General features: G+C 57.8%; 1 protein-coding gene across 1 annotated transcript in view; it reads right to left on the bottom strand.

Annotated features, from left to right (window-relative positions):
* Positions 1 to 11788, bottom strand: part of EYA2 (EYA transcriptional coactivator and phosphatase 2) — a 208932-nt gene extending 197144 nt beyond the window's left edge. The window contains exon 1 of the mRNA XM_062204297.1: positions 11732 to 11788. The gene's annotated coding sequence lies outside the window, so the exon portion shown is untranslated. The remainder of the gene's footprint in view (positions 1 to 11731) is intronic.
* Between the last annotated feature and the right edge of the window lie 1698 nt (positions 11789 to 13486).

Raw genomic sequence — 13486 nt, 5'->3', positions numbered from 1 at the left:
CTTCTGCCGGCCCCACCCCGAGCAGGGCTGTCTGTCTGTGTCCAGGGCCCACTGGTTCTCCGCGGGGAGTGGGGTCGAGGGCCGTCGAGGAGGCTGCTCTTGCAATGCAGGAACCGCGTCCAAATAACCCACAGCCAGAGGAAGTCGCTGCGGAGTCCCCGGCCACCATCGGAGGTCAGCGCGCTGGGCTGGGACCGCCCGAGCCCTGGGGTACATGGAGCTGGGATGGGAGGGCTCTGCGCCCTGCCTGACCGCCCCAGCCTCACGGTCCACTCTTGCTAAACGGACACGCCTCTCACGGGGCTCTGCTTTCTCTCGAGAGGAAGTGTCAGGGCCACAATAACTCCTGTAAGAGCGCGTCAAGTCCACTTCTTCCTTCACATCTCCCGTCTCTCCGGGTGCTGAGATGATCCCGCCGGCTCTCAGAGGCACATCTGTCTGTCTGTCTGTCCTCCTCAGAGCCCCAGAGTCTGGGGGATGCTCCCCTCACTACAAACCAGCAGAGGCGGCAGCACCCACAGCCCCAGGCAGGAGGTACAGGACTAGGGAAACTGAGGCACAGCCAGGGTTGGGACCCAGGGAGGCGGGCTCCCGAGTCCAGTGGAGAACTCAGATTGGATCAGCTGGGCGAGCGTATCAGATCTGGACCGCTCTGAGTGGGACCCGTTCACGCTGGGGTGAGAAAGGGGCCATGTGTCTCTGGCAGGACAAGGCAGCAGGAGAAAAATGAGAAATCCTGTTTTCTTTTTCAATTCATTAAGCCTTGTTGAGGGGAGCAAGGACCTCATTTTTTTCTTCCCTTTCATTTTAACAGGAAAACGTGCATTTCAAAGAGTGCTCCACAGCCCTGCTGAAGTCTCAAGTTCAATGACAAAGTCCTCATTGTGGCTGGGGGACTCCCTGGCCTTCCAGCTTGGGTTATAAAAATTTGGTCTGAGCCCAAAGTCTGGCTTTAATAGAATATTTTAATTTTGTTTAATGAATATTATTTTAAATCTGTTTGGCAGTTAAAAAATGTGTTCTTTTATTTTCAAATTAAAATTTACTGATGTTCAGTGCTTTCCCCCGGGGGGAGAGGTGCAGCAAGGCGGGGGGAGGGGATAAGAACACAAACAGCCATTTTCTGTGTGCCATCATGTGCCAAACACCCCACTGTGCGCTCGGCTCCCTCTCAGCCAGCCATGCGCAGCGGGTGTGACCCTGGCCATGGGGGAAGCTCTCAGCCTCCGTGAGAGTGGACTCAGGGCGGCTGTAGCCAGACCGGTCTCAGCCCAGAGCCGGCTTCATCAACCACTGCCCCTTCTTCACTCTGGATTCGAAAAGGAACTTGATTGGCCAATAGCTCAAGGGATCATGGCCCTGAACGAGAGTCCCTGTCATCTCTGGGAGCCGGGGAATCCGACACAGGCGCGCAAGCCCTGGAGCAAGGCTGAGTGTTGTCCGTGGAGGACCTCCCTGAACCCTTGCAGTGGTTCCAGACAAAGCTGCCGTTATCACGGCCATCATTACCCCCATTTTACGGAAGGGAAGACGGAGCCCAAAGAGCCACGCGATCTGTCTCGCGTCACGCCGCTCGTGCCCAACAGTAGCCGACGAGGATTCAATTTACACCGCTGGCCTGGCACAGTCCCAAACGCTTCGGTCATCCGGTCCCCACAGCAGCTCTCCCAGGAGGAGGCCCTATCACCGTCCCTGCTTCACGGGAGAAACTGAGGCCAGGAGAGTTTGTTAGTGAACAGGCAGAGTGAACGCTGGGCCGGGGTTTCCAGCACGCGGCCCGGCTCCTGGGTCCCGCTCTTAACCCTGGGGCTGTAAGTCAGCCGCACCCGGCCCTCTCCCACCCATGGTGCACCTCCCCCCCCCCCCATCTTCCTTAGTCTATTTTTACTCTCAGTTCTTTGATTGGCACAGAATTCTGCGTGTGTATTAATGGGCTACAATGTGTTGTTGCGATTCCCCACGCACCGTATAATGATCCAGCTTGATAATTAGCGTATCTGTCACCTCAATCGTTCATCATTTCTTTGTGATGAGAACACAGGCATTTGCTGCAGCGGTAAGACACGGCTTGGGGTGCCTGCAACCCACATCAGGGTGGTCAGCTCGAGTCCTGGCTTCAACTTCTGATGCCAGCATCCTGCTCGTGTGCCCCACGGGAGGCAGCGGGACTCAAGTAGTTGGGTCCCTGCCACCCACGCAGGAAACAGGCTGAGTTCCTGGTTCCTGGCTTTGGCCTGGCCCAGGCCCCGCTACAGCAGGATTTGGGGAGTGACAGAAGATCCCCATCTCCCCGCCCTTCAAATCAATAACAATACATAAAATATTTTCAAAACCCTCTCCCAGCTGTTTTGCAATATCAAGGCATTCTTGTTAATGAGTCACCGTGCTGTGCAGGAGGCCAGCCCCTGGGCTCCCAGCTCACTGCAGCTTCGCACCCCTGGGCTAACCTCCCCCCACGCCCCCCAGGGAGCCCACGTGGCGTTTCTCCTTCTGTCCGCACCACCTCTCAAGGAGGCAGAGAGGCAGCGCTCTGCACGCCCCCACCCCTGGCATGTCTGAGTGCCAGCATGGCCTCTCTGGGTGAGGGTTTGCCGAGCTGGGTCTTTCTTCCCCTCCCCACCGCTACTGGACGTTGGAAAGTTCTAGAAGTCATGGCAACACCCTCTGGACCCTCAGCGGTCATCAAAAAAGAGGCGAGGACCCTGGAGGAAACACCCTGGAACCCCCCTACCCAGTGGGTCCTCCTTGCCACTGCATCACCACCCGTCGGCTCCAAACACGACTAAACGAGAAGCGTTCAGTGAACGAATACAACAACGAAGATTGCGATTCCCCGGCTGCTGGGTGCAACGCTTTGGGCAGCCAGCAGGCCCTGGATCAACACCAAATCACGGAAATGCTACAGGAAGTGTCCCCAGCGAGCGCTCTCATCAGCACCCTCTGTCAAACTGCAATAGTGGCTGGCGCTGTGGCTTAACAGGCTAATCCTCCACCTGCGGCGCCGGCACACCGGGTTCTAGTCCTGGTTGGGGCACTGGATTCTATCCCGGTTGCCCCTCTTCCAGGCCAGCTCTCTGCTATGGCCCAGGAAGGCAGTGGAGGACGACCCAAGTCCTTGGGCCCTGCACCCTCATGGGAGACCGGGAGAAGCACCTGGCTCCTGGCTTCGGATCAGCGAGATGCGCCGGCCGCAGCGGCCATTGGAGGGTGAACCAACGGCTAAAAGGAAGACCTTTCTCTCTGTCTCTCTCACTATCCACTCTGCCTGTCAAAAAAAAACAAAAAAAAAACAAAAAAAAAACTGCAATAGTGCAGGGCCAGCGAAGGCCCACAGGCGCTCCCTTGGGTTTTGCAGGCCTACGGTCCCTGTGCTGACACCCAGTGGGCCGGGGTAGCAGCTTACCCAGCCAGCAGCAGGGGAGCCGCCTCCGATTCCGTAGCTCCCAGCTCTGAACTTTTGTCAGTTTCTACAACCGCAGGCTCACTATTCGGCAAGGGCCAGCTGACGCCTCTCAGTTTCTGAGCCTGACTTTGGGATGTAACCATCAGCTAGCATCTGTAAGGCGACGCAAGTAGAGAATGATGTTAACACCCGACTCTCCAGGCCAATGTGTGGAGGAAGTAGTTCTTACCCCTGGGGGGTGGGCTGGATATCCTAGTGGGTGGGAATCAAACTGGGTTCAAGGGCAAGGGTGTGGTACAGCCATTGAGGACACCTGCAATGCCTGGGGTCAAGTCCCACCTCTGCTTCCAATCCAGCTTCCTGCCGGTGCACACCCTGAGAGGCAGCTCAAGTATGGGCTCCCTGCCACCCATGCACCCATGTCAGAGCCCAGTACTGCGCTCTGGGCCCCCGGCTTTGGTTTGGCTCACCCATTGCTATGGGTATCTGGGGTGTGAACCAGTGGATGGAAAATCTCTTACAAATAAAATGTAAATAAAATTTTAAAAAAAATTTAAAAAACCACTGGTTTTAATCCTGGCTCCAAAACAAGTCAAGCTACCTTGGATCCATTATTTTTTTTTTTAAGATTTATTTATTTATTCAGAAGTCAGAGTTACACAGAGAGAAGAGAGGCAGAGAGAGAGAGAGAGAAAATCTTCCAGCCGATGCTTCACTCCCCAATTGGCTGCAATGGCCGGAGCTATGCAGATCCGAAGCCAGGAGCTTCTTCCAGGTCTCCCACGTGGGTGCAGGGGCCCCAGGACTTGGGCCATCTTCCACTGCTTTGCCAGGCCATAGCAGAGAGCTGGATTGGAAGAGGGGCAGCAGGGTCTCGAACCGGCACCCATGTGGGATGCCGGTACTTCAGGCCAGGGTGTTAACCTGCTGTGCCACAGTGCCGGCCCCTGAACCCATCACTTCATCTCCCTGAGACTCGGTTTTCACATCTATAAAACAGGGACGCAGTCAGTGTTGTGGAACAGTGGTTAAGCTGGAGCTTGGGACACCACAAACCCTACCAGCACACCTGGGATGGGGTCCCGTCTCTACTTCCTAATGCGCACCTCAGGAAGCAGCAGGTGACGGCTCCCGGGCTTGGTTCTCTGCCATCCACGTGGGAGACCTGGATGGAGTTCCTGGTCCTGACTGAGGCCTGATCCGGCCCTAGCTACTGCAGGCATTTAGGGAGTGAACCAGATGAAACATCTCCCTCTGCCTCTCCCTCTCTGTTGCTCTGCCTTTGAGATAAAAAATAAAATAAATAAAATAGGGATAATAGAACAGCACATTCTGGGGGCTGACGCTGTGGCACAGCAGGTTAAGTTGCCGCCAGTGAAGCCGGCATCCCACATGGGTGCTGGTTCAAGTCCCAGCTGCTCCACTTCTGATCCTGCTCCCTGCTAATGCTCCTGGGAAAGCAGTGGAAGATGGCCCAAGTGCTTGGGCCCCTGCACCCATGTGGGAGACCTGCATGGAATTCAGGCTCCTAGCTTTGGCCCAGACCTAGCTGTTGTGTCCATCTGGGAAGTGAACCAGCAGATGGAAAATCTTTCTTAATCTGTCTCTCCTTCTTTCTCTGTAACTCTGCCTTTCAAATAAATAAATAAATCTTGAAAGAGAGAGAAAGAGAGAGAGAAGCACATTCCACCAGCCGCAATTTGGAGCCACAACCTACGTTGTTTCCTTAGCTCAGTGCCTGGCACCTAATCAGTGTTCAATAACCCCAAGCAGTCCGGTACTCCCAGACAAGTCTTACAACCCAGAAAAAACTTAGAAACCAAAAAAAAAAAAAAAAAAATCTAAAATTAATTCAGTAAAAATAAGCACCAAAAAATGACAGCAAGTCTTCTAGAAAAGAGAAAACAGCCCAAACTGGACTTCTGGAGGCACTGGGGGTCCCGAGGCATCGGAAGCCCCCCACCCCCCCGCCCCTCCCCACAGAGCAAAGCACTCCCGCCCGCCGCAGTCTCCCCGTGCCCCCTCCTTTTATCGCCCTGGCTTTCTTGTGGGTGCTGAGCAATCTGAGACATTCCGAGCGTGGCAGACATTTGCTGAGTTGAAGACATTCCTTCTCCCCTCCTCCCCCCTTCCCTCCACACCCTAACCATTAACTTCTCCGGGGAGCACGGGCCCATTGCAGACCGGAGGTGAATAATCTCCTAGGCTCCATTCTTTTTCACGGCTGGATGGGGCCAGAACTGTTGACAACACGGGCAGCAAGTCACAACTTGTTACGCCACATGACACCGTCCCCGCAGAGTCTGGCTTCCCACTCCTGCACCCGTCACACAAAGGCCAGAGGTGCCCCCTCCTGCCCCCCGCCGGGGGCTCCTGCCGCTCCACCCCCTTCCCAACCAAAATGGGCACTCAGACCTTTGCTGGAGCCATCGATGTTTCTAGAACCCCCTGAGACCAAAGGCCCGAGATGTGCAAATCACACATACCCACAGAAGAAAGCACTTTTTCTGCCTTTATGAAGAGGAGCTTTGCCGTCAGCTCCTGGGTTGGTACCAAACTTGGGGACACTGTCCCTGCCTCCTGGTCTCCCAGGAAGCCAGCGGTTCACGAGGGTCTCAAGGCTGGGGCTTCTGCCTTGTACCCAAGTACTGAAAAAAAACAGTAGAAACAAAAACTCACTCTGGAAGCCACGGACACCTTAACCCCAAAGGGACTATAGGATGGGGACAGGAGGCGACAGAAGTGACCAGGAGGAACACGAAACCTCTCTGACCGCTGGCTTCTGCAGACCCCAGCTCCAGGAAGGGGGAATGGCTGCTTTGGAGGGAGCCACAGTCCCGGAGTCTGCTTTTTGCCCAGATCCGTGAGACAGGAACAAGCCAAAGGAGCCGGCACTTCCAGCCCCACGTCTTCCACGAATCCTGGGGACCCCTTCCCATAAAGACCTGTCCCCGTGGACCCCGAAAGCCCCTTTCTGTGTGCACTTGGACCAAACGTGTCCAGCAGGCAGGAATTCGGGCTTGGCCGAGGCAGCCAGCACCAGCGGTTTTCTCCCCGTTTCGGTGACCTCCGGAGGGCTTATTTATGCACTTCGGGCTCATGACCTAATACATGTCGGTTTGGCTTCTCTTCTCATAATAGCAGCCTGCAAAAAGCTTTTGAGAATTCCCCGTGTTTTCTCATTTTGGGTCAAGAAAATAAAATCGATATCTAAGTAACCCTAAAAAAACCAAACAACCAGCATCATCTACAACATGCCCACTGCCCTGCCTCGCTCTCGGGTCCATCCAAGGTGACCGATCCAGTCCCGGCGCATGTGAGAATTAGGCTGAGAGGGGGCTTTTTGACGCAAGTCAAACAAAGACATTTAAAACTCACGTTAAAACAATTACCGTGTGGAATTTTTTCTGTGTTTTTCCCATTTCTCAAACAGAAGTGTATATGTTTTCAACATAGTTTCTCGCTGTAATTTTCTTTCTTGGCAAAGCCACGTCTTACCATGAAACCCAAAGTATGCATGCGAGAGAAACAATAATGGTGGAAACAGACCCGGCCGTCTCTGGCACAATGTTTCTTTACAAAATTAAAACGTCTTTTGGCTAATCCGCTGCTCGTATCTTTCGGTTAAGGGAGGCTCTTCGGGAGAGATGAAGAGAAAAGAAAGGAGAGGACACACACAGCCAATCCAAGACAAAAGTCAAGTCGCCATGTCCTCCACGCGGCAGTGCCCCTCCGGCTCCGCGTCGGGGGGACATGCTGCAGTTTTAGCATTTCTCCTTGGGTCGCATTCACAGAGAGCGGACGATTGTCCTGTGAACAGCTGTAAGCAGAGCCGCTCAGGTCTGCGGCGGAGCTGGGGATACACACAGACTTTTAAAAACTCTGACATTCCCAGAAACTCAAAAGTTGGAGAGCGGAGTGGGAGAAGGCCAGGGCCGGGGTCACACGCACTGTCACATTTCTGCCACAGCTCGCGGGGCTAGCAGACCAAACCCTCTGGAACCTTCGTGAGACACACTGTTCGTTTTTTAGAGATGTTTGAGTTGGCATTATCACACATCTGCATTCCTCTTCAACTTCTGCATCTACCCAAAAGCAGAGGCCGCGTTTTCTGAACGGCAGGAGCACACACATCCGGGCTCTCACCGCTATCACCCGGAGGCGGTGACAGTGCAGACGGGGGCCCCTGTGCAGGCCAGCCCCCTCTCCTCCCACCCTGCAGGTCCTGCCCCAACCGTGCCCCTCGGCCCCAACCGATGCACAGCCCGCCCGCTCCAGAGCCAGCAAAGTGGCAAAGATGAGTCTCCCGGTGACCTGACTCTGGGGACCACCTGCGCCAGATTATTCTCTGCTCTCCAAATGTTTGTTATCTGACCCCTAAACACCGCACCTGCAACCCTCCAGCACCTTCCGGTAAACCCGACTTGGGCTACGTCTACCGTAACGTCAGAGGCCCTTTCGACTGCCTGCCGGTAACACTATTGACTCCGTTTAGGAACTGGAGTGTGGGGCATTAAGTATTGAAGGAACAAATCAAATTTGCGCTTGAAAACAAATAGCCATTTTCCCTTACCCAACCTGCTACCCATCCCGACTCTCAGAGGTTCAGATCTGCAGTTTCTAAACACTTCCCAAGATTTTAAGAATTCGTCGGCGCAGCTTCAGAAAAAAAAAAAAACTGTGGGCCGCGCGTTTAAAACCTTCCGTGTCCGGGAAACAATGGCACAGACGCCGCCAGAGCCACAGGTCCCACTGTTTGTGGCCGAGGCTCGCTCTGCAGCCAACGGAAGTCCCCCGTGGCTCTGCACAAGTCATCGGCCACGGGACTCCGTTTCCTTGTTAACAAAGGTTGGATGAAAATTCAGACTCTCAGGAATCTGGCCTTTAAAACCCACGCGCAGAGCCGATTCCCAGCCTGACATCGCGGACCCCGCAGCCGGCAGGAAGCTTCATCATTGTGAAGGGCAAGGACACTTTGCAAGCAACAAGAACGGCCAGGGCACCCAAGATGATGCAAGCAGGAAAACGCATTTTAAAAAAATGCAAAAACTGGTGACTTTCTTCATGCTCTTTGGCCCTAAATACACCTGGCAGGTACCTTCCCACCTGGAAACTGATTGCCCCCCTAATTCATCTATAGACAGACGTCCAAGATGCATTTGGACTCTTGCTTGTCTAAGTGCAGGAGGTTCACCCTTGTTGGATTCGAAGGGGTGCTGGTCAACCACCATCAGGCCAGCTCAGAGCTTCCAACAATGAGAGCGAAGCGTTGTTTCCTGCAAATTCTCCAACTGTTCTCCTACCCGGGTCTCATGGCTGCGGGTTTAGCACTGTTTGAACCACCACAAAGGAGAAAGGGGGAAAAGTGATCTGGGGGCGCGGCTCGGGGAGAGGCTGGGAGCACAGGCGTAGGGGGCTGTTTCTGTTTTCTGTCCCCAGGCTGTGTTTTCTCAGGGCTGGGGCGAATTCTCTGCACGGAGCTGCCTTCCAAGCAGGGTCCAGTGACTCCACTCCCAGAGCAGCTCACTAGAGAATGCATCATTGACACAACCCCGTGCTGGCTCCAGAGGGTCCTGCCCCTCCCAAGCCCCGCAGCCGGAGAGCCACGTGCGAGGGCAGCACCTCCTTTCATGTGAAGCCTTTGGGGGAAGAAGTTCGTTTTTCCTCCAAGGAGTCTACATCGGGCCAGCCTTGCTTTCTGTGGAGGGGCCAGGTGTGGAGGAGATAAGGGGTTACCCGACCCTCTCCTGCAGACTCAGCACAAACCTGGGACCCAGAGACACCGTCAGCCGGATACGGAGTCTCCCTCCCGCTCCGGGCATCCCGGCAGACAAACCCCCAGGCCCCCAGAACACGTGTGCATCTGTAGGAAAAGGCGTGCGTCCCCCCCACCCCCACCCCCGAGTCATCCGCGCTCCCTTCTCTCTCCTGCCAGCCGCCGGCTTGCGCTCTCCCTGCCCCGAAAGGCATCCACCGAGAGCTGCTGGGAACCCCGCGTCTTCACCAGAACAGCCCGTGATTTTATTACACAAGGAGTTTATTGCAGGCCTAATTAGTCTCAAACTGGGCGTTCCGGCTGAGGACACCTAACACACACATCTGGCGGAGAGCGCGAGCCCTCCTTCGGAGCCTCTCGTGCCCGACGCAAGTTATCTTTGGAAAAGTCACTGAAAAAATAAGGAAACGGCTTCTTTGTGGGAAAGAAGTCATCTTGTCACCGGGGAACCAGGACTCGCCTTAAAGTGGACGCGCCTGCACGCTGCAGACTTAAACTGCCAGGTCTCGGCAGCTTGTGCACCTAACTCAGCGCGCACTCAGCGGCACCACAGAGCCCTCGCCGAGGGCTTTTCCGTTCTCCCCGCGGCAGCCAGCGTTTTATCAATTTACCCGTCTGGAACACGGCTTGCCATCGCTTCCATGCAATTTAGAGAAGTCATGGCTGCGTATTAGACACAGTGTGTCTCGGGTCTCCGGTGTTTTTGCCAAATCCTAATCCTGTAACAAGTCAACAAACCGTCTCTTTATGATGTGCTTAACACAACACAAAAGGCATGAAAAGAAGATTTTAAAACTTAAGTATCTACAATATTGGGTGTTTTTTCTTTCTGTAAAGCCCAACGTACTGGTGTAGACATCTTTTTCTTTTTCTTGCCTTTCCTTAGTTATCCGATATCAAGAAAGTGATGTACGTGTTTATCCACACGGCCACTGTGCCGGGCGAGCTATCTGAGGACGGAGGAAAAGGGGCTGCTCCTTTCAGATAAATCAGCAAGTGCCCTCCTGCCGTGGAAGGCAGGAGCGAGAGGGGGACAGGAGAAGCTGCTACAGAGAGAAGCCAGGTTGCTCTGTCGCTCAGCCTTCGCCGCAGGCCGCTGCTCACAAGGGCAACACTTAGCTTCCGCCAAAGGCACGGAGATTTTGAATCCAAACCCGGCTCTATGCTTTGTCCAAAGCAAGATTCAAACCGTTACCATTCGTACCGTACATTGCCTGTTAACCCTGCCCGGTCTGCCAAAGTGGGAAGCCGAGGAAGTAGAAGTTTGCAGGGTTACCGTGGTGGGAAGGGGGGGCATTTCTTGGGTGAAATTCTTCCCCAAGGTTATTTTGAAAAGGAGTCTCCCCCCCCCCCCCATACACACACCCGTGTCTGCCCCCTTTTTCTCACATGGCGCCGTGGACACCCGCGTGGGCGACGTGGCCACCGTCTCAGGACCCGGACCTGGCAATGCTAAGAACAGCCTCTCTCTCCCCCAACCCCCGGGGCGCCCATGGCCTCGGTCTCAAGTGTAGCCGCTGCCCCTGCCGCGGGCCTTGAGCCCCTCCAGGGAGGGAGCGGCGACCCAACCAAGTCCTCGCGGCGGCCCTGAACCCGCGGCCTCCGCCGTCCCCGGGCGCGGTTCACGCCTCAGGGTCACCCGCGCCCCGCCAGGCGGTGGCCCATCACGCAGCGCTTCAGGGACACGCGAAGAAAACGCTGTCCACCGGCTCCGGAGGGCGGCGGGGCGCTCGGGGCGCAAGGCGCGGCGCCCTCGCCGCCGCCGAGAAACGCGCGCCCCGGGTCTTTTCCCCAGCCGCGATCACGCGGGTTCCCCGGAGCTTGTCAGCCACTCCTTTCGGGATCTCGGGCCGCAGAGCCGTGAGACCTCCGGGCCGCGGGGCCCCGGGGCCGATCCGCCCCCCACTCTCTCCCCGTACAGGAAAGCCCTTGCCTCCCGCGAGCCGCCTTCGCGCGTGCAGTTCCCAAGTCCCAGCTCCCACTCAGCGGGCGCCGGGGCCGCGCGCTCCGCTACCACGCGCCCGGACTTTGCACGAGAGAGGTCGCGGGAAGGCGAGGCTGGGCGGCCCGCTCCGCTCCCTCCGCGGCCAGCCACCCGCGCTGCCCTGGGCGAGCTCCGGAGCCCCTTCGGCCCGGCACGGGAGCGCCTCCGCCACCTTTTCTTTCTTTTTTTGCAAACCGCCGGGACCGTAAGCGCAACCAAACACGGAAGACCCAGCCGCGTCTACACCGCCTGCGCGCCGTGCACTTGTCCCGCGCGCGGGACTGCGAACTTCAGGGTCGTTCCCCCCACGCCCCGCCAAAGTGCACGGGGAAACTGAGGCTCGGAGCCTGAGGGGGACCTTCCCGAGACAGGGTCTGCCTGGTGCCCCCTCTGCCCCTGGACCCTGGGAGTGGCCCTGGGAGCCCCAGGCGCCCCCGAGCGCCCCGACAGCTGGGAGGCCCCGCTCGGCCAGCGCGGGACAGAGGCGCCGGGCGAGGGGATCCCGGGCAGTCCCGGCCCGGCCAGTCCCGGCGGGCGGCCCGGAGTGGGCGCCGCGGGCGGTACTCACCGCGCGCAGTGGAGAGGGCGCCCCGGCGCGGCGCGGGTCGGACGCGGCGGGGCTGACTGCGGCCGGCGCGCTGCTGCTTCTGCTGCCTCCGCCTCCTGGGCTGCGGCGGCCGCTGCCTGCGCGCGGAGGACCGGCCCCTTCCCCTCCCTCGGCCGGGCCCTCCCTCTGCCCCCGCCCGGGTCCCCGCACCGCAGCGTGGGCGCGTGGGGGCGCCGAGGCGCGGCGCTGGGCTCGGCCGGCGCACGCGGGGCGAGCGGCTCGGGCCCCGCCGATGCGGCCGCGCTGCTCCGGGCGCCGGCAGGCGAGGCGCCGAGGCGAGCGCGCCCGGCCTCGCGGGTCCTGCCGGGGAGGCGAGCGCCCAGTCTCCTCCCCAGCCAGCGGTCCCCAGCGCCGCCTGCCTCCCGGGGCAGCGCATCCCTCTGCAGCCCGGCCAGGGCCCCTGAGAAAGGAAAGGCCGCTGGGAACGAGTGCGAGCCACGTCGCGGACACGCATGCATTCATTCACGCATCCATCCACCCATTCATTCACTCTTTCAGCGTGGATGGGGCCTCCACGCGCCCGCCCGCGCAGCTCCTGGCCGATTCCGCGGGAATCAAACCCACGTTCTCTCCTGGACGTTACCTTCAGGCGGAGAGCCAGGCCTAACGCAAACACGCGAAACCAGAGCAAGGCCGCACCTGCGGCCCAAGGCGGCGATCCCAGCTACAGCAGTTCCCGAAGGCCTCTGGGAGGAGGTGACATCCCCATCAGGAGACCGTACCCGTGGTGGTAGCCGGGAGACGAGGGTTCACCCATTTCACAGATAAGGAAACTGAGGCCTCAAGAGTGTATTTGGATTACAGGGCCGAAATTAAGCCCCCTCCCTCCTTAATTCACCGTGGCCTGGCCACGCTGCAGTCTGCGGGATTAGAGGTCTTCCACGGAGTCCGTGCCCGTTCCTCTCCCCCTCAGCCACTGTCTAAGCTTATGAATTCCACTGTGGGACCTCTGGGCTCCCGTCTCAAAACATCCTGGCCCACCGTGGCCGTCTGTGGGGCTGCAGGAAGTGGGAGGGCAGCCAGGAGGGTCTCGGGACGGAGCCTGGTGTGGAGTGGGCCCTCTGCGAGCCGTGGGGCTCGGGAATTCCACCTTAACACAGATTTTTATTTGCTACACCAGGCAGCCCTACGCCCATCTAGAGTGAACCAGCTTTTGCTGATCTCGCCTCATTCCCCCCAAAGACTCAAAGGTGGGCGCAGTTCGCAAGCCCCCTTTACACAGAAGCCCAGCTGAGGGAGAGCGGCCGAGCCAGCACTGAAGTCCAGGCCTGGCCGGCTCCCAGGCCCTGGCTCTCGCTACTGGAGCGTCTTTAGCTCAGCCGCAAGGGGCCTGGGAACCCCAGGGGCGCTGGGTTCCCGGCCTCTGCACTTGCGTGGGCCCTGCCTCAGGGCCTGCGGGGGCCAGAGGAGCGGTCACGTGGTCACTTGTTCAGGTGCAATGCATCAGCATCATTGGCCCTCAGCTCGCGGCCACCAGCAGCGAAGACTGCCCTCCCCCCCGCGCTGCTCCCCACCTGCTGCTGAGTGCGAGGCCTGGAAGAGGCCGGAGGCACCCTGGGGTCCAGGGCGGGAAAGCTGGGAATGTTGCAATTTTCTTAACTGTGTTTTTCAACTTCTAAAAGTCAATCTGTTGGGGTGGGCGTTTAGCCTAGTCCTACTTCAGAGCGCCTGGCGTCCACTCCCGGCTCCAGTTTCCTGCTAACGTGTGTCCTAGGA

The sequence above is a fragment of the Lepus europaeus genome, chromosome 10 (assembly GCF_033115175.1).
Source record: "Lepus europaeus isolate LE1 chromosome 10, mLepTim1.pri, whole genome shotgun sequence".
In the NCBI taxonomy this organism is placed as follows: domain Eukaryota; kingdom Metazoa; phylum Chordata; class Mammalia; order Lagomorpha; family Leporidae; genus Lepus; species Lepus europaeus.
Note: the sequence above shows the minus strand (reverse complement) of the source record. Positions and strands in the feature narration are given on the sequence as shown.